This window comes from Oncorhynchus keta, unplaced genomic scaffold (genome assembly GCF_023373465.1).
Source record: "Oncorhynchus keta strain PuntledgeMale-10-30-2019 unplaced genomic scaffold, Oket_V2 Un_contig_16759_pilon_pilon, whole genome shotgun sequence".
Taxonomy (NCBI): Eukaryota; Metazoa; Chordata; class Actinopteri; order Salmoniformes; family Salmonidae; genus Oncorhynchus; species Oncorhynchus keta.
The window spans coordinates 1-20,490 of NW_026280101.1; the positions used below are offsets into that span (position 1 = coordinate 1).

Sequence of the window (20,490 nt, forward strand, 5' to 3'; positions counted from 1 at the left end):
CACTCAACACTACTGTATTAGATAAAAAATATGTTGTGTTGACTTAAGCTTCCATTAAGTTGTGTCTCCTTGGAGGATGGAGTGAATTCTCTTTTCCATGGGGACTAGCTGTCGTGGTCCAGTCTCAGGAAACAGTTAGGAGTCAGGCACAAGTCCCTGTGGTGTGAAAGTCACTGTGATGTTGGGTCATTTGTGAGGAGTTTTCAAAATCAGAAATGTGTTTGTTTCTCCTCTTTGTTTGTGCACCTTTTAATAGCATGTATTCTTCTTCTCTCTTTCAGACGCTGTTCACACCCAAGGCCCCCTCGACGGCAGCCTGTATGCCCGAGTCCACAAGAAAGAGTCCCTCGATGGAGTGATCACAATCAACGGCCTTCCCGTCCTCGACCACCCCCTAACCAACGCAGACCACACCCACCAACACCCTAACCACACCCTCCCAAGTTCTGACCGCACCTTCCCGGTAGTGGGCCACGCCTCCCTGCCCGCGGTCGACCACGCCCTGTCGGTCAACAGCGACTCACAGAACTTCGACAGCATCCGTCAAAACCCGATCGCACAGATGACCACGGTCTGTTGCTGCATGGAGCGGTGAACACCAACCAGAACCACAACACGCCCAGTCATCCCCTCTCAGTCCCCAGGAGAAGAGAGAGTTGGACCAGCTTCTGAGTGGCCTTGAGGCCCCCATGCTCCCACCGCCAGGCGCACCTGGCTACCTCCACCAGCCCCGGGGGCAGTACGCCACCTTGTCCCAGCCCAGGTGCACGCCAGCGGGCATACCCGGCTCATTGCAGCCCCCTCCACCGGGAGCGTGAGACGGACATTTTGGATGAGGAGCTGCACATCAGTCAGGAGGGTAACAGCGTGGACAGTCTGGGAACACTCTCGTCATTGGAGGGCCAGGCCACGCCCTGCAGAGCTGTACTACCAATCACAGATACCCATCAACAGGCAGAACATGGGCCATACCTAGAGAAGCTACGGAGATGCCGGTGCATGGAGTCACAGGACTTCTACGTCGGCACAGGAGCGGATCATGGACTCCAGTTCGCCCCAGGAGGAGGAGTACTCTCTAACAGTTACCAGAACGGGAGTATGCAGCGTTCCCAGTCCTTCGGGACCCCCAGAGCCTGGAGGCCCAAGCTGCCCAGGGCCCCTGAGAGGGCACCAGTAGCAGGGAGGCAGAGGGGGCTGAGCGCATGGCACCAGTACAGTCTGCCAGATGACCCTTCGGTCCTCCCTTACAGAGTACCCACAGTCTGCCCCACTTCCCCCCACCGCCTCTCAGCATGACATAGAGCAGTCTATCGAAGCCCTCGACATGCTGATGCTGGATCTGGACCACACACAGGACAGGTGCCCAAGTCCTACAGCGCCCCCTCTGGTGAGAACAGAGTCGGAGGCCAGCCCAGATCCCCTTCTCCCAATCTCTGGCCAGGCCATCCTACCAGGCAGACTCAGCCATCCATGGCTATAACATTAACTACAATGCCTTTGGACAGCCTCTGAGGTCGACGGCTGGCCGGGTTTCAACGTCGCCCATCCAGAGTCCTGTGGCTGAGTCTCTCCTGTCGTATGTCCCCCGAGGTCCGCCTCGTACCAGCCCCATACAAACACCACTCCCATACACCCCCGAGCCCCTACCACATGCACCCAGCCCAGGGGCCTGGTTCCCCCCTCTACCCCTCTGACTCCTCCCCATCTTCGGACAGCTCCAGATGAAGCCCCTGAACTCGTACCCAGGTGGGACGGTGGTGTCCCACTCCCCAGACCGCAAGGGAGGGGTCTCCCTATCATGGCTACAGCACCTCCTCCTCCCCCTCCCCAACTCTTCCCCTTCTCAAAGGCCAGAACCTGAGAGGAGAACCTCAACCTGGAGGCCTGGTGGCTCAACGCATCGCTGGTAAGTCACTACCGGATTGAGATTAGATTGAATATCCCTGTTTAGTTTCACAATTTTCTGACATTTTCATATTTCATGTTTCATTATGTCATTTTCAAAAGCAGAGGTATTCGCTGTCACAATACATAAAAGCAAAAATACATTATAATGATGTCATATGTGCTTATGACAAGTATTATAATGCATTAGGAAAGTTGTACAACTGAAATGCGCATTTAACCCAACCCCTCTGAATCAGAGAGGTGAGGGGGAGGGGCTGTCTTAATCGACATCCACGTCTTCAGCACCCGGGGAACAGGGGGTTAGGGAACAGGGGGAGAACGACAGATTTTTACCTTGTCAGCTCAGGGATTCGATTCAGCCACCTTACGGTTACTGGCCCACTGCTCTAACCACTAGGCTACCTGCCACTACTACATAATAACACCGCTTATAACTGTTACCAAACATGCTGTGAACTGTAAGGGACAGTCATAGTCAAATGCAGGGCCTTCTGTCACTGACTTTTTCAGTGAGGCACCGCTCTGATATATCTAACTATATTGGAAATAGAAGCTGCACTGTTTGCATGTACTCTAATATATCTAATTCTATATTGGAAATAGAACATGCTGTCTAATTCTGTAAGAAGCTACTGTCATAGTCTAATATATCTAATTCTATATGGAAATAGAAGCTACTGTTTACATGGCCTAAACATATCCTAATTCTATATTGGAAATAGAACCACATGACTCTAATATATCTAATTCTATAGTGATGTGCACTGTTTACATGTACTCTAATATATCTTATTCTATATTGGAAATAGAAGCTACTATTTACATGTACTCTAATATATCTAATGTTATAGTGGAAATAGAAGCTACTGTTTCATGTCCCCAGCTTTGTCTGACCTTGGTAATAGGTGGAATCATTATGACATTGAGCTAGCTAGATAGAAACTCTTAGTTGAGCAGGACAGATATGGTCTGAAACCTACGGTGAGCTCTGAGCTGTGTCCTACAGCGAGGGGAGTTGGAGACCATGGAGATGAGATTTAAGGTGGTAAGAATAGACATGCTGGTTGAGTTCTCAGCTACCATGCATTTTCCACATTCACGTCCGCCACGTATGAAAGCGTATGGGATGGTTCTCACAGATGCCACCAAGTGGGCTTATTTGGTAGTTGCCTTTGTCCTTCTACCGCAGATGTTGACTTGGTGTTTGATATTTTATTAGAATCATTAGCTGTTGTGAAAGCAGCAGCTAGTCTTCCCGCAGTCCACACAGAACAGGAAACATGCCATAACACTAATGTGAGGTGAAGCAGTGTTTCTCAATCCGGTTCTGGGGGATTCCAGAATGTGCACATTTTGGTTCTATCCCTGCTCTAATTTCTCTCATATCTAATTTGAACTTCCATCTTTATTCTGTTTGTTTAATGACTTTACAGAATAAAACGTTCATTTTCCTTTATTCATTTTTTCTCTCTGTCTTTTTCTGTTTCTGTCTCTTGTTCTGTCCATCCATTCCTCTGCTCTGTTGGACCACCCTTCACGCCATTGCATCTGCCTCTGCACCTCCTTCCTCCTCCTTCTCTTCCTCCTCCTCCTCCACCTCTGCCTCCTATCCACCACCCCCACTGTGAGCAGAGTACAACGCTCGTATTCAGGGCATCAACGAAAGCATTTCCACTACGCCACAATCTGACCGCCATCGCTCTTATTCTTTCTCTGGTTTGTTCTCTCTCTCTCTCTCTCTCGCTCTCTCTCTCTCGCTCTCTCTCTCTCTCTCTCTCTCTCTCTCTCTCTCTCTCTCTTTCTTGTGACAACATTCCTCTTATTTTAAGCAAATCACTTATTTTAAGTTTGGAATGATGTATGAAACCTGGAATATACAGTGTAGATACACTCTGAAACTTATTTCCAGATCCATATTTTAGATCCCCCTTAAAGTTATCGTTCTTCCTAAATACATTCCTGAAACTGAAGGAAAGCCTTTGGGAATTCCTGACGCTGTTGTTGGTGTTCCAGGGATGCGTTCCCGTGGGATGACGCCGGAGGAGTCTCAGGAGACCGTCCGCCGTCGGACCACTAGCGAGGGGCACTACCAGAGTGGCAACGAGGACCCTCCAGCCCACACGGGGGCGCCGGTGCGCTCCCCTGTCCACTCGTCACACTTCCACATCCTCAACCCTGGAGGAAGACCCAGAGAGGTAGAGTACATACCCCTGTCCAGCCACAGGCAGCAAGCTCTCTATCTCTCGTCTTTATCAGCTTAAAATGGTCTTCCGTTCATTGAATAGATCATTGTTTCACTGTGAGAGTAACTGTGTGTGTGTGTGTGTGTGTGTGTGTGTGTGTGTGTGTGTGTGTGTGTGTGTGTGTGTGTGTGTGTGTGTGTGTGTGTGTGTGTGTGTGTGTGTGTGTGTGTGGACTTTGTGTTGCTGTGTGTGTGTCTATGTGGACTTTGTGTTGGTGTGTGTGGGTTTGTAATGTGTCGCTATCTCTGTCTGTATTTGTATCTGTGTGTTATTTTCTGTCTGTGTCTGTTTGCATTACCTCTATGTGTGTATTGTCCTTGTCCATGTGTATTTTCTGGCTCCTTCTGTGTCTGTGGGGGTGTTATGTTGTGTGTGTGTGTGTGTGTGTGTGTTGTGTGTGTGCTGTGTCCCCTCCTTCCAGGGCCCCATGCACAGCTACCGCGAGGCGTATGGGGATGATGATGCTGACGGTCGGGCTGCTGTCAGTCCTATGTTCAGCAGTGGTGGTGAGGCCCACCCCCTGACCCCTGCCTTCCCTGTCTCACCTCAGACCCCTTACTTCAACATGTGTAAGTTCACCTCCCTGCAGACAGAGGGCGCCAGTAGACCTTACTCTATTGCCACTGTTCGTCAATCACAATTATACGACTGCCATAAACGTTAAGTATGTAGTATCTTTCGTACTTGCAGTTGCAGCCTAAAGTGATGCACAATAAGTGGTTGTAGAAGGGGGCCCAGTTCCAATGCTTTTAAGATGCATCCTTCTTTATTGCCTTCTTATAAGGGAGGAACGATGCGTTCTGACATGATTTGGACAGGGCCAGAGAAAGTCACTGCTGTTACTGTAATGTTCAATTGTTGGTGTTTTGATTGGGACTAATCGGTGGTGGTGGCTTTCCTAAATGAATTCAATAACACCTTTCTTTCTCTTGTAGAGATGATTCAATGGTAAACTAACACTAATTCCCTCTGTGAAAGACATTATGAGAGACTGGGAATAAAACTGAAAAATGACATTTGAATCATTTAGCAGGCACACGTACCCAGAGCGACTTACAGTAGTGAATGCATACATCATTTAACTTTTTCATACTGTTCCTCTGTGGGGGTCAAACCCTGGCAAGTTACATGCTCTACCAACTGAGCCACACAGGAATAAATAGAAGATAATAATGTATTGTAGTTTCAACACTTAACCTATGACCTATAAATCATGTCAGGTTAGACAGTAGATTGCTTCTTGGCACCGTAGAGATACCATAGAGATAAATACTGTATCTATCTGTATTTATCTTAATGATCATTTCAATAGACAGACTGCTTTTGGACTTATTTGGGACCAACCAGGGTTAGGGCTCCCTATTCCTGCAGTGGTCACCGCCACACTGTAGTTGAAGTAAGGACCTGCTTTTGAGCCCCCAGATGCCCCCTCCATCTACCCCCTTATCTTCAGATTACTGTGCCCCACTACCCTGCTCTTTTCCATCCTGCCTGAATCCAGATTCTCTGGAGGCACTATCATCACTGGAAAACTGAAGGAACAGACAGACAAAGAATTGATGTGGGATTCTTTCCAGTCCACAACGTGGAGGATGCAGTGGAATCTTCAGATTACTGTGTCCAGTCCACCACGCCAACCCAAGCCAAACTCTTTTCCTCCACTGGAAAAACTGATGAATCTTCAGAATCTTCAAGATTACTGTGTCCAGTCCACCATCAACGCCAACTCCCTGGAAAACTGAAACTCAGATTACTGTTTCCTCCACTGGAAAACTGGAAAACTGATGGCATTTCAATTCACTTCATGAATTGACTGAATAAAAAAATGGATTGGATCCCAATCCTGGCATGTAGTCATTGTGTCTCCTTGGATATACAGTACTACTATGTAGTTACTAGATGTACTGTTCAGGATGCCATTGGTTCCCTCTCCGTGTCACCAGTCCCTCAGTGAACTGTTCTGTGTTGGTTTGCCTTCTGCATGCCATGTCCCAACACTTGCATGGCCGGGGCACGTTGTACTGTGTCTCCATTCACCATCCTGGTTGTCCTGTTGTTGTAGTTTGTTGGTTGTTTGGATCTGACACTATGTATTCTGTATGAATCAGCTCAGATCTTCTGTAGGCTAAACACTTACAGTTTGGTTTGGTCTCTCTCTTTCTCTCATTATCTATCTCTTCCTTTCTCCCTCTATCGCGCTTTTTATCTCTTTCTCGCTCTCGCTCTTGCCCTCTTTCTCTATCTCTCTCTCTCTCTCTCTGTTTCTCTCTCTCTCTGTTTCTCTCGCTCTCTCTCTCGCTTTGTTTCTCTCGCTCTCTCTCTCTGTTTCTCTCGCTCTCTCTAGCCCGTTCTCCTCCAGGCTTGGCCAAAACCCCTCTCTCTGCTTTAGGACTGAAGCCCCACCACCCAGCAAACATTCTCCATGGTGGATCAGGTCAGAACACACACACACACACACACACATACACACATACACATACAAACACAAATACAAACACACACAAACAATCCATAGTGGATCAGGTCAGAACGCAAACACACACACAACCTTTTCCCATCTAGGGTTTCTTAGTCCCCCAATTGCTTCTACACACCTGCAAACTTTGGTCTCTTGCTTCTCTTTCAACGGTTTACTCCTCCTCTTTTTCTCACCTCTCCCTCAATCACCGACTGTTTTCTTCTTCTACTTATTCTTTCTGTTCTGTCAGACTGTGAATCTGTAAGCGATGAGGAGCAAGGTAAGGGTGTTTCTATGGCAACATGTGGCACAAACCTCTCATCCCCGTCACACAGAGTACCCATAATCCTTTGTGTTCGGCCATGTTTGAAAACCCCTCGTTTTGACAGGAGGATCTTGTTTTGGCGTCTCGGTTTTTGCTCTACCTTCTGTTGTTTGCTTCTAGAGGAATAACACAGTCCCACTATACAGGCTGCAACGCAAGCATTCTGTTTTGATTGGCTATCAGTGGTTAAGTCCTGCCTCTTCTCGAATTTCATTGGCTGCCCAATGCGTCCCAGTATTTTGGCCAGCCCAGAAGTTTCTACCGAAACGTGAAGAAAGAGTTCAGGGTAGAGTAAGGAATTTGTTAAGGTGTGAGGTAAGGTTACAGTAAGGTTAGGTATCACATCTATATTAGGTTGTTAGCCTGGTAGTGGGCCTGTTTAATGCCTCCACCTCTCAACTTTGCATCTGTGTTAATCTCACTTTGAGTCTCCCTCCAGGATGTTTATTTTCTTTTTGAACTGTTTTGGGAATGACCTCACAGGTTTCTGTCGGTCCCCCTCATGGCAACATCCCTTTCACTCCCTGTTTAGCCTGCCAATAACAGTGTAATAATAATATATGTGTGTGTGTTTTCACTACAGACGGCCGTGGATATGCTGGACACCCCTAAATGATCCCTATATCTTCCAGTAGTCCCATCCACAGCCCAGACGGGTGAGAGTACGGTACTGTTCCTGGGGCACAGAGTTTGGATAACCCAGGGAAACTCTTGAAAGAAGAGGACTAAAGATAGTCCTAGGTTACAGCTCAGTGTTTCTCTCTGCAGCATGAGGATGACTTCCTCCATTCGTCTCAGGCTGACTCCGGCTTCCCATCCACCCCTTGGAGAGTGCCCAGCACGCCCCCCGTTCCGTCCTCGGCCCCACTCCCCTGAGGGATCCCAGGTCAGCGTCGTGGGCCCCTCCACACCGTCCCAAGCCCCAACACTCTCCACCGCACGGTGGCCACACCCCACAAGCCCCGCCCTCCAGCGCCGCCTGGCCAGCCAGGCCAGCCGGGTCTGGCTCGTCACCCCATCGCCCAATGGAAACAGGGTGCAAGTCCCGGCAGCCCTGTGATCCCCTCAGAGGCTCCAGAACCGCCCGCCGTCCCTCCTAGCCCTTTGATGGGGCGCCACCACCCGATGGCCAGTGGCCACACTCATGATGATGACAGACAGGGGCACCACCACGCCCTCCCCTTCCCAGTGTCGCCCCAGCCCGATGCTTCCAGAGAAAGGCGGATGCCCAGTGGAGAGAAGGTCAATGGGGAGGCTGTCGTATGGGACTCTGGATGGGAAGACCACCATCACCCACCTTACCCAGTGGAGGCAGCACGCCCAGTGTGTCCCCTCTCACACCCTACCCGATCTCTCCAAATTCTCCATCTACGGTGAGAGAGGTCCAATCCTAGACGCATCTAGCCCCTAGTCTCTGCCATGATTCTTTATAACTATTCAATCTATTCAGATCTAGCCAGAGTGGCGGTCATACTCAATCATGCACAGCAGAAACTGTACAGTCAATCAGTGCTTATTTTGATGGACGAAAGTCTCAGAATCATCCCTATTTCATTGCTTTGACCATTGTCACTACTTCTACAGACCAGGGGGGTCAGACATCAGGCTGAACGTGAAGTTTGTCCAGGACACGTCTAAGTTCTGGTACAAGCCAGACATCTCCAGAGAGCAGGCCATCAGTCTGCTGAGAGACAGGGAGCCAGGGGCCTTCGTTATCAGGGACAGCCACTCCTTCAGAGGGGCCTACGGCCTGGCCATGAAGGTGGCCTGCCCACCTCCCACCGCCCAGGCCAACAAGAAAGGTACAGTAGATCTTTAATTTTAGTCGCAGGTCTAGGATCAGAGCACCCGAACCGAAATCCCAACCTTAATCATTAGGAGTGAAAGTGCAAAAACAGACCTTCGATCAGAGACCTTTGATTAACCTGTTGCGACGAGCAATCCCGTATCCGGGAGCGTAATTGTAGCCTCAAGCTCATTACATTTAAGTCATTACCATAACGCAACATTAACTATTCATGAAAATCGCAAATGAAATGAAATAAATATATTGGCTCACAAGCTTAGCCTTTTGTTAACAACACTGTCATCTCAGATTTTCAAAAAATGCTTTTCAACCATAGCTACACAAGCATTTGTGTAAGAGTATTGATAGCTAGCATAGCATTAAGCCTAGCATTCAGCAGGCAACATTTTCACAAAAACAAGAAAAGCATTCAAATCAAATAATTTACCTTTGAAGAACTTCGGATGTTTTCAATGAGGAGACTCTCAGTTAGATAGAAAATGTTCAGTTTTTCCAAAAAGATTATTTGTGTAGGAGAAATCGCTCCGTTTTGTTCATCACGTTTGGCTAAGAAAAAAAAACGAAAATTCAGTCATTGCAACGCAAACTTTTTTCCAAATTAACTCCATAATATCGACACAAACATGGCAAACGTTGTTTAGAATCAATCCTCAAGGTGTTTTCACATATCTATTCGATGATAAATCACTCGTTGCAGTTTGGTTTCTCCTCTGTTCAAAATGGAAAATTGCATGCACCTGGAGATTACGCAATAGTTTCGACGGAGGACACCGAGCGGACACCTGGTAAATGTAGTCTCTTATGGTCAATTTTCCAATGATATGCCTACAAATACGTCACAATGCTGCAAACACCTTGGGGAAACGACAGAAAATGTAGGCTCATTCTTTGCGCATTCACAGCCATATAAGGAGACATTGGAACACAGCGCCTCCAAAATCTGGCTCACTTCCTGTATGAAATTTCATCTTGGTTTAGCCTGTAGCATTAGTTCTGTGGTACTCACAGACAATATCTTTGCAGTTTTGGAAACGTCAGAGTGTTTTCTTTCCAAAGCTGTCAATTATATGCATAGTCGAACATCTTTTCGTGACAAAATATCTTCTTTAAAACAGGAACGTTTTTCATCCAAAAATGAAATACTGCCCCCAGAGGTTCAAGAGGTTAACTGTTTTGTTTACTGTTTTGTTTTTTGGCAGTTGGTGACATTACGAGCGAGTTGGTGAGGCACTTCCTGATTGAGACGAGCCCCAAAGGCGTTCGTCTGAAGGGCTGTCCCAACGAACCATACTTTGGTGAGTTCCAAACATGTATATTCAACAGAGAACTCGTTCATTAGCCCTCCAGCAAGTAAGTACACTTGCTAATCATGTGTGTGTGCAGGATGTCTGTCTGCCCTCGTGTACCAACACTCGATGACTCCTCTGGCCCTGCCCTGCAAGCTGATGATCCCCAGCAAAGATCCCAATGAGGAGGCCCTGGAGCTGGACACTCCCACTGACACAGTGGCCGAGCTGGTGAAACAAGGAGCAGGTGAGGACAAACTGCACCCTGCATTATTCAGCCCATTCTCTTTCAGTTGATCATCAATCCATTCCAAGCCTTCTATTACAACAGTAGATACATATAACGACAATCAAATAATAATTTTACTTTTACCACTGTAGTACTACCTATGTAATTACTATGCAGTTACACAAATACATAGTTTTCATGTACTACAGTGGTTTTGTTTCTCCTCTCATGCTCGGATACCCTGTTATGTTGCAGTAGCACAGCAACAAGTCCCCGAGGAGGCCCATGGTAAATACGGCACTGTGTTTTTTGGGTTCTATTTTGGCATTATTAACCCCCTTGTCCCCACACTCCCCAGACTGATATTTCAGCTCTGCATGGTCACCACAGAAGCTTCCCTCTCACTACCATGCCTGCCTTAGTCACATCTTTTCTTGTCATGGTTGTCACTCAAACGAGTGAAGTGTGTTTCTATAACGCTGTTCTTTAGGTCTTATGCAGGGCAGCTGTTGTGAGGTTTGAAACATTGTCTTGTGGATTGGACGTGTGTTCTGTTCTCTTTGGTAGAGATAGCATGGCACTACCTACCGACAAAATGCATGGAGTGAGCATTCTGATGGGAGAAGAAAGGAAAGATATAGAGTCACTAATATACAGCCAGCTGTTGCCTCGATCTGTTTCTCAACACTTATTCACAACATGTTCAAATGATTGCACTAATTGTTGCTACTCCTTCACTGCTTCATTTTGTACAGTGACTGATTATGCACCATTTTTTTTGTTCTCTCCCAGCATGCAATGTTCTTTACATCCAGCCTGGTGGACATGAGTCTCTGGCCCGGACCTCAGGCCGTCGCCAAAGCAATCAGCTGAAAACGGTGGCCGTCAGGCAGTTGCCATGGCAACGGCCGTCCACTTCAAAGTGTAGTCATGGGCATCACCCTCACGGATAGCCAGAGGTAGGTAGTAACCATGAAACAGGAGCACCCTACACCCACAGTCAGATCCATAGAAATCTGTTGGTATTCAATCATTGATTCATCACTAGTATGTCAAACTGTTTTACTTGAATTGAGCTAGCTTGGTGACAAACTCTGAGATTTACAACATTAACTCTGAGTTTTTTCCAAGCCCTAGGTCTTCTTCCGAAGGCACTGCAATCAACACTGTCACCTACTGTGACATTGACCCCCAGGACAGGAAGTAAGTGTTTGAGACCAGATCTTTCTGCTGTGCTAAAGTAGTGAAAATATTGCAAATGTAGCCTACATAGGGAAGATTTGTTGATTGTTCCTCCAAAAATGAATTTCTCATCTTCACAGGTGGAGCAAGGAAGGAGGTGGAACGGCAAAGTAGGTCTCACAACTCAAATCACTCTATTATACATAGAATAGGTCATTAACTAGATGGGACAAATAAGTCCCATGGTCCACATAGGCCTATAAATAACTACATCAAATCATGAACCATCTCCTACATATTCAAACCAGGCTTTTTTATTTCTCTTTAAACTTCAGACTGTTTGGTTTCGTGGCACGTAAACAAGGAAACAACGGACAACGTCAATACCTGTTTGCCGAGTTGGACCCCGACCAGCCTGCTTCAGCCATCGTCAACTTCGTCTCCAAAGTCATGAGGCGGTGAAACCAACGAACCCCGGCAGCCATTCTTTTGTTCTTCAATTTTTTTCTTCATTTTGGATTGTGTTTCATTATTTTCTGTTCTCTTTGTTGAGATATGTTCTCTTTGTTTTATTCTGCGAGATTTTATGTTTGAAGGACTTGGAGGTAATCCAAGATGGCGTCAGAGGAAGTTGTGGCTGGAGTGGTGACAGTGATAATGTGTCTCGAGCTGGTGGAGGAAGAAGGTGGAAGTCCAAGAGCTGTGTGCTAAACTAAGTATCAGTGGGAGAAAAGGACACTGACATTTATCAGGTTTTTGGATTGATTTACCAAAGGTAGCACTCAGAACAAGTATGTCATTATTAGATGGTCAGTTTAAGGCATTGTAGGTTTTCTGTTTTATTTCTTTTACAATGGAACAGTTGATTGAAATGAAACAGACAAAAACAGAAAGAATGCTTTCTTCTTGAACTTTATTCTGTCTTCAGAAAAATAGTTTGCCTCAGTGGCTTCTTACTAAAGAATATTTAAGAAGACGTTTGCATGTTAGCTCGATCTTTAAGCTTGGTCCACTAAAGTCATTTGTGAACCCTCGGGAGTGGACATTTCCCAGGCCTGTTGTATGTTGTAAAGGGCTCAACAGCGAGAAAAATAACCTGTTCTCAACTTCACAGAGCAGATCAACCTTCTCATAAAACACATTGCTTATGTTAGGTCCAGACTTGACCAGTCGATCCTGGAGTGCACTGATTGATTTCAGATGTGGGAGATGGATTACTCTGGCCTGTGGAAAGGTAGCTGGTAAATACTGTCACTCCTCCTGTCCACACGGTGGTGCTGATTATCCACGTTTGAATTCAATCCTGCTTGACTCAGACTGATCCTCACCTGTTGGCTGCTCACAGACACTGCTAATCAACACACTGGAAACAAACACCAGGGACTGGTCCGAGCCCTGGGCCCTAGGCACTGTCCTGCATGTTTTAGTCCAACTGCACCCCCCTCCCTCTAAACATCACCAAAACGGCCATTCTACGCTGTGTTCTATGAAGACTTTAACCCTAAGACAAGAAAACAGAGGTTGTTTGCCTTGTTAGAGACTGCATGATATTATAAACCATTTTTGGACTACTAAAGAGCCCTAAAAAGAAAAAATAACATGTAGACAGCCTTTTGTTGAAGTAGTTACTCGATGGTGAGACGCAATATTTTTTTTTATCTTGCAGGAGGGTTTCACTGTATCAAGCAAGGTCGTCTTTCATTTTGAACCAAAAGGGAATTTATCCTCTCACCAGATCGCATCTACATACCTTTAGACAAACGTAGAGGTTGTCACACTGTGTGTAAAATGCCTGCTTCTCAAACACACACCACTCACCCATCTTCCATAAGCTAAGGAAAAATGATATTGATATCAAATGTATATAGATATACTACTTTGAAAGGTGACATAGCTAAAAAAAAAATACTTATTTTATTGCTTTGTTCCTCCATGATAACTCATATATACATATATTAACAGTCTACATAAAGAAGATTACCTTAAGGATTGAGAAAAAAAAATACTTATTTTGGCTAATGATTTCAAAGTCGGGAGATTTTGAAGGCTTTTGATATATATGGTGTGCATTACTCAGTACATGTATGTTTGTTCTAGCTCGTCATGTGTCTTCTTCTTCGCGTTCTCAGAGATTGAGGTTAGGCATGTATGGGATGAAAGCATATGATTTTTACAGGAAAAATGCATGGACAAAACCATCCGGGTGGTAGACCAACATAATGTTCAAGTTTGTCTTATACGCTGCCATAATACAGCGAATAATATCAGTTACCTGGCAAATGTTGTTGCCAGTTTTAGGGTCAGTTTTAGGGTCAGCTCTTGAATATGGATTTACCACATTATGAAAATATGTAATGTTCTTAAAAAAAAAAGAATACGTTTTTATAAGGGAAGCATGAGGACATTTAATTTAGAAGTCGACCTTAAATGCAATATGTAAACAGCAATGTGCAACCCATCATACCGCCATTATGATTTGCCAAAGATTCAAACACATAACTTCTATGGTGTCTACATGTTTGGCTTTTTTCCAAGGAAATTGTGTTGCTAAGCCGAATGAATTCATAAATGTTCCTTCTGTTGCCAGTAAATATGCAGTCCCACATACCACTAACACCACCATTATATGTGAACTTCTCTATTCTCTCTCTCGTCCTCTCCATTGCAACTGAATGGAGTTGAGACTATTGTTAAAACCCATTTAGAAATACCAATCACTTACCAATGGAATACCACAACCATACAACAGATGCAGAGATGCAAACAATTACTTTATATCATTTCATGTGAATATCAGTGTTGAAGGCAAAATGTTGTCTACAATTCTTCAAATGTCTTTTATTTGAGCTACTACGTCTAGCTATAGTCACCCCGATGTCCAAACTGTGGCCCTCTCACAAGTAACATGATTTATTTATTCTTTATTTGCTGGTATGTTTTTATTTTTTATTTTTAAGTCCTCAACATTTCAAGCTACACGACCCTGCGGCTGTCAGTCAGAGTTAACCAATGGAAATGGAATGCATTTTTGTGTTGAGGTGTGTGGAGAGGAGTTCAGTGTACAGACGGGACTTAATGAGTGTGTGAATGTACTACTAAGGATGTACAGAGGGGTCTTGTGTTTTTTTCTTCATTTGCATTATACTGTCATGGCTTACCTGTTCCTGAGGAGAAAAAAAACATTAAAGCAATACAAATCCGTTACAGTAAAACATGCGGTTGTTTGAGCGTTCATTTTCTCACTCATTGTGTGTAGTCATCTTAACTGTGTCTCTATGGTAACACATCGCTTATGACCATAGCGTTATGTTTTGAATTGTATGATCTTTATGGCTATGACTACCTAGGTGTGCGTTCATAAATTCACTCTGAGTGCGCTCTGGGCATTCGTAAATACAGCGCGTTGTCAGATTGTCCACACATAAATTCGGAGTGTTTAGAGCGCACACTGGACGCTCTGGCCGAGGAGTAGGGTTGATCCGAGAGCGCTCTGACCACACAATGGCAGTCAAGCACTCACTGGAAGTGGTATGCTAGCTACTTCCATGCATAAATTAGAGAACACCTCACTCTGACCGTTTTACTCACCCTAGCAAAGCTGGTTAGGCTGTTCTCAAGTTACCCAGTGCGTTGGTGACTGTAACTGTGCTGCTGGCAACAATTGAATTAAGCTTTTTAGCCGATGTTTACTGACACCGGCCATATTCAACAGGTGTTGAGCGTTCGTAAATTCATATTCTGCGCTTTGGCAAATTCAGACAACGGTGCTCTGAAATTCTGAGTAGATAGCCAGAGTGAATGTACGAACACGCCCTAGATCAGTGTTTGCCAACTCTAGTACTCCCGACAGTACAGATTGTTGTTGAGGCCCTGAACGAGCACACCTGATTCTACTTGTCAACTAATCATCAAGCCCTTGACAAGTTGAACCAGGTGAACGTTTGGGAATCTGGCATGACCTTTAAAACAGGAAAGGGATGTTTGGTGTGGGAATAGGAAGTTGTGGGCAGAATGTCCTTCTGAGTATACCCGGTATGCACACACACTGAGGGTCATGGGATCTTACAAGGGCTTCTGGGCCAGGTGGTGACCATGGCGATAGTAAACTTTTCACAATCTTGGGTCATGTATAATCTCCAGGAAGTGATGCGATGGCTGCTATATGGTAGTTGGGGCAAACATTTAGACACAAAAAGACATAATTTCTGTAGCTGTTGACCTTAGGAGTGGAGAACTCATTTTCCAAAAATGGTGCTCCAAATATGGGCATTGCTTTACCCACCACATAGCGTTATAGGCCTACCAACTCCAAAACATTGGGTTCATATTCCTCACAAACCATGTTTGTCTACTCTATTGTCATCCCTATAGCAACCCTCTGTTGGCGATAGCCCTCATTCTGTGTTAAAAACTAATGAATTCCCTTTGTTAATCTGAAGCTGTAAAAGCTGAGGTGACATCACAGACGTCAGTTGTGGGTTTAATGAAAACATTGTGCTGCCTGGCTCTGAACTAACATGTTACAGCAGTCAGAGAGCATCAGCTAGGAGCTGCAGGCAATGTTTCCTAACGTCAACATGGCACAAGAGAGATTTCGACAGACACATCATGTGCTGATCTGAATTTGGCTTAAAACTCCCTCTTTTCCTTTCTCACAGACCCACTCTCTCTTTCTCGGTTCGCTGTTTATCTCTCTCACACATGCAAGCTTGTGTGTGCTTGTGCGTGCGTGCTTCTGTGTGCGTGTACGTGAGTGCATGTATTTTCTCAGGCCAGGCCAGCTGTATCCAGGTTAGGTTAAACTGTGCATGCAGAGCACTAAGCCCAGCTAGCACCATTGGCCTTTTTCCTACAGTGAGTGTGTAAATAGCCTTCTACCCACGTCAACGTCCACACACCAGTGGCACCATGTGGGGCTATAGTATTTACATTATGTGATGGAGTGGAGAGTACTGCACATGAAAACACTGCTATGGAACGTTAAGCATCCCCAGCTGGAAACTGGCACAAGTAAACTGGCCTACCCCTCAACCATGTATTCTGTAAGGTCAAACAGACAGAAATGTAGCGAATAGAGCTAACACAATACCCTAAACTAACTGACTGACAATCATAGCTGTTCTACCCAATACATTTCTATCTAAACGTTTGGTTATATTGCACCCTGATGTGTGGTGAGATCTCCTCTGGCACAAAATTGGCCACTGTGTTTCTCCCAAATGGCTGCTACTCTTTGGTAGCAGATGACAATGAGTGAAACGTCTATTTTATGTTGTGCGAATGACTAAAATAATGAAAAAAAGTTTAATCTCATTGGAAATGTGTTTGGCCATGTGTGTCTGTGCACACAATTGTACAAAGGCAATTCAATTTGATGTCACTCAATTTTACAGCCGACATTTGATACAGTAAAACGGTCCATAGACTTTAACCCATGGACCACAACTCTTTCCCTGCCCTTGGCCTTCACATAAGTGTGTATCACAGTAGACATCCTAACAACCAATAAAAGCGATATCATTGACTGGGTCATCACTTTTACACCATAGCAGACAGTGCTCAATACAGAAATATGTACACTAAAGCCATGGATGACGTAGGGCCCTATCCCCTTTAACTAGCTGTGTATTTAGCATCGCTCAGGGCCTCAGACTGATGCATTTATTGGCTGTTGGGGAGAGACTGGGCTGCGTACGCCAATACATTGGGCCGCGTGCGTCATGAATCCACTGGCTACATGTGGTAAATATGCACTGACTGAGATTCATAGCATGCAGGCCTATGCATTCCATCTAGAGGAGTTGCACAAGGAGAGTACGACCTGGCTCCATTTCGGGACGCTTTGGTGTTTACTGATCTGACCTGGACAGGTGCAAAGCAATATGGCTGACACTCCAATTGGACCGACAGGTTTTTGTGGAGCTTCTGAAAGGCTGGCTGGACCAGCACGGGAGAGTTGAACAGAGGCAGCTGCTGTCAGTCTGTATGTGTTTCCCTCTTTCTCCGAGTTGTAAAAGCAAGCAGAGCAGAAACTGGCTACTCTTTAGTTGACTGATGTAGCTGGCAAGGTAACTGCTGTTTAACTTCAAATAAACTAAACTACTGTATTCCCAATGCTGAGCTAGTAGTGTAACTGACATGATACATTAGGTTTCATCCCCTCTTGACTGAGGTGAATGAAATAGCCAGCTTGTAGCTACCACATGCCAGTTCAGCTCAAGCCTGTAGCTATCTGTTAGATAGTAATAATAGCCACCTCATATAACTATCTAACAGCTGTTGTTTGTATGTGTAATGATGGGCGCTGAGAGTCGGGAAACAAAGTTCAGGGAGTGAGTGTTTTAATAAATAAACGCAACATAATACAAAAAAAGAAACATCAACAACGCACAAACAAGAAACAGAAACAGGAACAATGACAACTGGGGAAGAAACCAAAGGGAGTGACATATAAAGGGCAGGTATTCAAGGAGGTGATGGAGTCCAGGTGAATGTCATTATGCATGTAACACTGGTGACAGGTGTGCGCCCTAACGAGCAGCTTGGTGACCTAGAGGCCGGAGAGGGAGCACACGTGACAGTACCCCCTCCCCGACACACGGCTCTGGCTGCAGGACTCCGACCAAGATGACGATCCCAGGGATCAGGAGCAGACCGGTCACCTCTGCTAAGGCGCGGGAACCTGTCGGATCCCAGGGATCAGGAGCAGACCGGTCACCTCTGCTAAGGCGCGGGAACCTGTCGGATCCCAGGGATCAGGAGCAGACCGGTCACCTCTGCTAAGGCGCGGGAACCTGTCGGATCCCAGGGATCAGGAGCAGACCGGTCACCTCTGCTAAGGCGCGGGAACCTGTCGGATCCCAGGGATCAGGAGCAGATCCTGCGGGAATCGGATCCCAGGGATGACAGAGTCACCTCTGTAAATGTTTTCAGTATGTACATGCTTTTTGTCCCAATTAAACAGAAGTACAGTGCATTCAGAAAATATTCAGATCCCTTGACTTCTCCACATTTTGTTACGTTGCAGCCTTATTCTGAAAATAATTAAATAAAACATGTTCCTCATCAATCTACACACAATACCCCATAATGACGAAGCGAAAATAGGTTTTTAGATATTTTTGCAAATGCATTCAAAATAAAAAACAGAAAAAAACTATTTCCATAAGTATTCAGACCCTTTGCTATGAGACTCGAAATTGAGCTCAGGTGCATCCTGTTTCCATTGATCATCCTTTTTGTTTCTACAACTTGATTGGGGTCCACCTGTGGTAAATTAAATTTATTGGACATGATTTGGAAAGGCACACACCTGTCTATATAAGGTCCCACCGTTGACAGTGCATATCAGAGTAAAAACCAAGCCATGATGTCCGAGACAAGATTATGTTGAAGCACAGATCTGGGGAAGGGCACCAAAATATTTATGCAGCATTGAAGGTCCCCAAGAAGACAGTGGCTTCCATCATTCTTAAATTGAAGAAGTTTAGGTCAGGGAGGTGACCAAGACGCCGATGGTTACTCTGATAGAGATCCTTAGTTCTTCTGTGGAGATGGGAGAAACTTCCAGAAGGACAACCATCTCTGCAGCACTCCACCAATCAGGCTTTTATGGTAGAGTGGCCAGACGGAAGCCTCTCCTCAGTAAAAGCCACATGACAGCCCGCTTGGAGTTTGCCAAGGACTCTCAGGCCATTAGAAACAAGATTATCTGGTCTGATGAAACCAAAAATGGAACTTTTTGACCTGAATGCCCTACGGTGAAGCGTGGTGGTGGCAGCATTATGCTGTGGGGATGTTTTACAGAGGCAGGGACTGGGAGATTAGTCAGGATCAAGGGAAAGATGCAATGCACTGTAAATTACCTTAGCTAACTTTCGCCAGTTGATGTACCGTTAATAAAGACAATCCAAACTATTTTTTAAAGTCGTTAGATTTGTTAGGCTATTGAATGATCTGGTTCAGTCTTATCAATCACTAAACATATTTAACAATGATCCCTTACTTAGCTTGATGACTGGGGGCATTTTTGTTTTTGCTTACTTTTTGTTGTTCTAAATAGAGACGGTTAGAACGGCCATGAGTCATATTGGATTGTGTAGAAATGCAGGAAATTAGCTTTAGATGCCCCCAAAAAGTATTGGGGAGAACCCTCCAGACCCCGTGTCAGGTTATGTCCCCCACACTTCTAAAACCAAAGTTGTGCAGCTGGATCAGGGGTGTATTCATTCCACCAATTCTGTTGAAAAACATTTCTTAAACAGAAGCAAATGGAACAAAATGGAGATAAACATACCTGAATTTGTTCAATAGAAACTCTTGTTTGCAACTGTCAGACGAATGATTACATCCTATATCAGCTAAATGCAGACAAGAGTGTGCAAAGCACCTCAAATTCTTCTCTCGACCTGTGTGCACCTACGTTGTAAACTTGTATTCATAGGCTAGGTTGTACCAACCTCATGATGGGTGCGAGGAAAATGTGAGTATCATGTAGTAGCCTAAACCTATCAATGTTACATTGAACTGGGTGAATGGAAAATGAATGACAGTATTCCAATATGCTGTAATAGAAATAAGGCCATGCTAATTTTTAAAAATGTGCGTCTTCCCTCATCTTAAACGGCACAGATCGCCACTGGTGTGCACTGGTGTGTATTATGTACTAAACAAAAATATAAACGCAACATGTAAAATTATCCATATGCACAAAAAGCTTATTTCTCAAAAATGTTAGGCACAAGTTTGTTTGCATCGCTGTTAGTGAGCATTTCTTTGCCAAGATAATCCATCCACCTGACAGGTGTGGCATATCGAGAAGCTGATTAGCATGATCATTACACATGTGCACCCTGTGCTGGGGATAATAAAAGGCCACTTAAAAATTAGCACACAAAACAATGCCACAGATGTATGAAGTTTTGAGGGAGCGGGCAATTGGCATGCTGACTGCCGGAATGTCCACCAGAGCTTTTGCCAGAGAATTGAATGTTAATTTCTCTACCATAAGCCACCTCCAATGTCGTTTTAGAGAATTTGGTAGTATGTCCAA

General features: G+C 45.1%; 1 pseudogene; it reads left to right on the forward strand.

Moving 5' to 3' along the window:
• Positions 1-281: 281 nt before the first annotated feature.
• Positions 282-18,221, forward strand: LOC127919468 (tensin-like; annotated as a pseudogene).
• Positions 18,222-20,490: the final 2,269 nt, after the last annotated feature.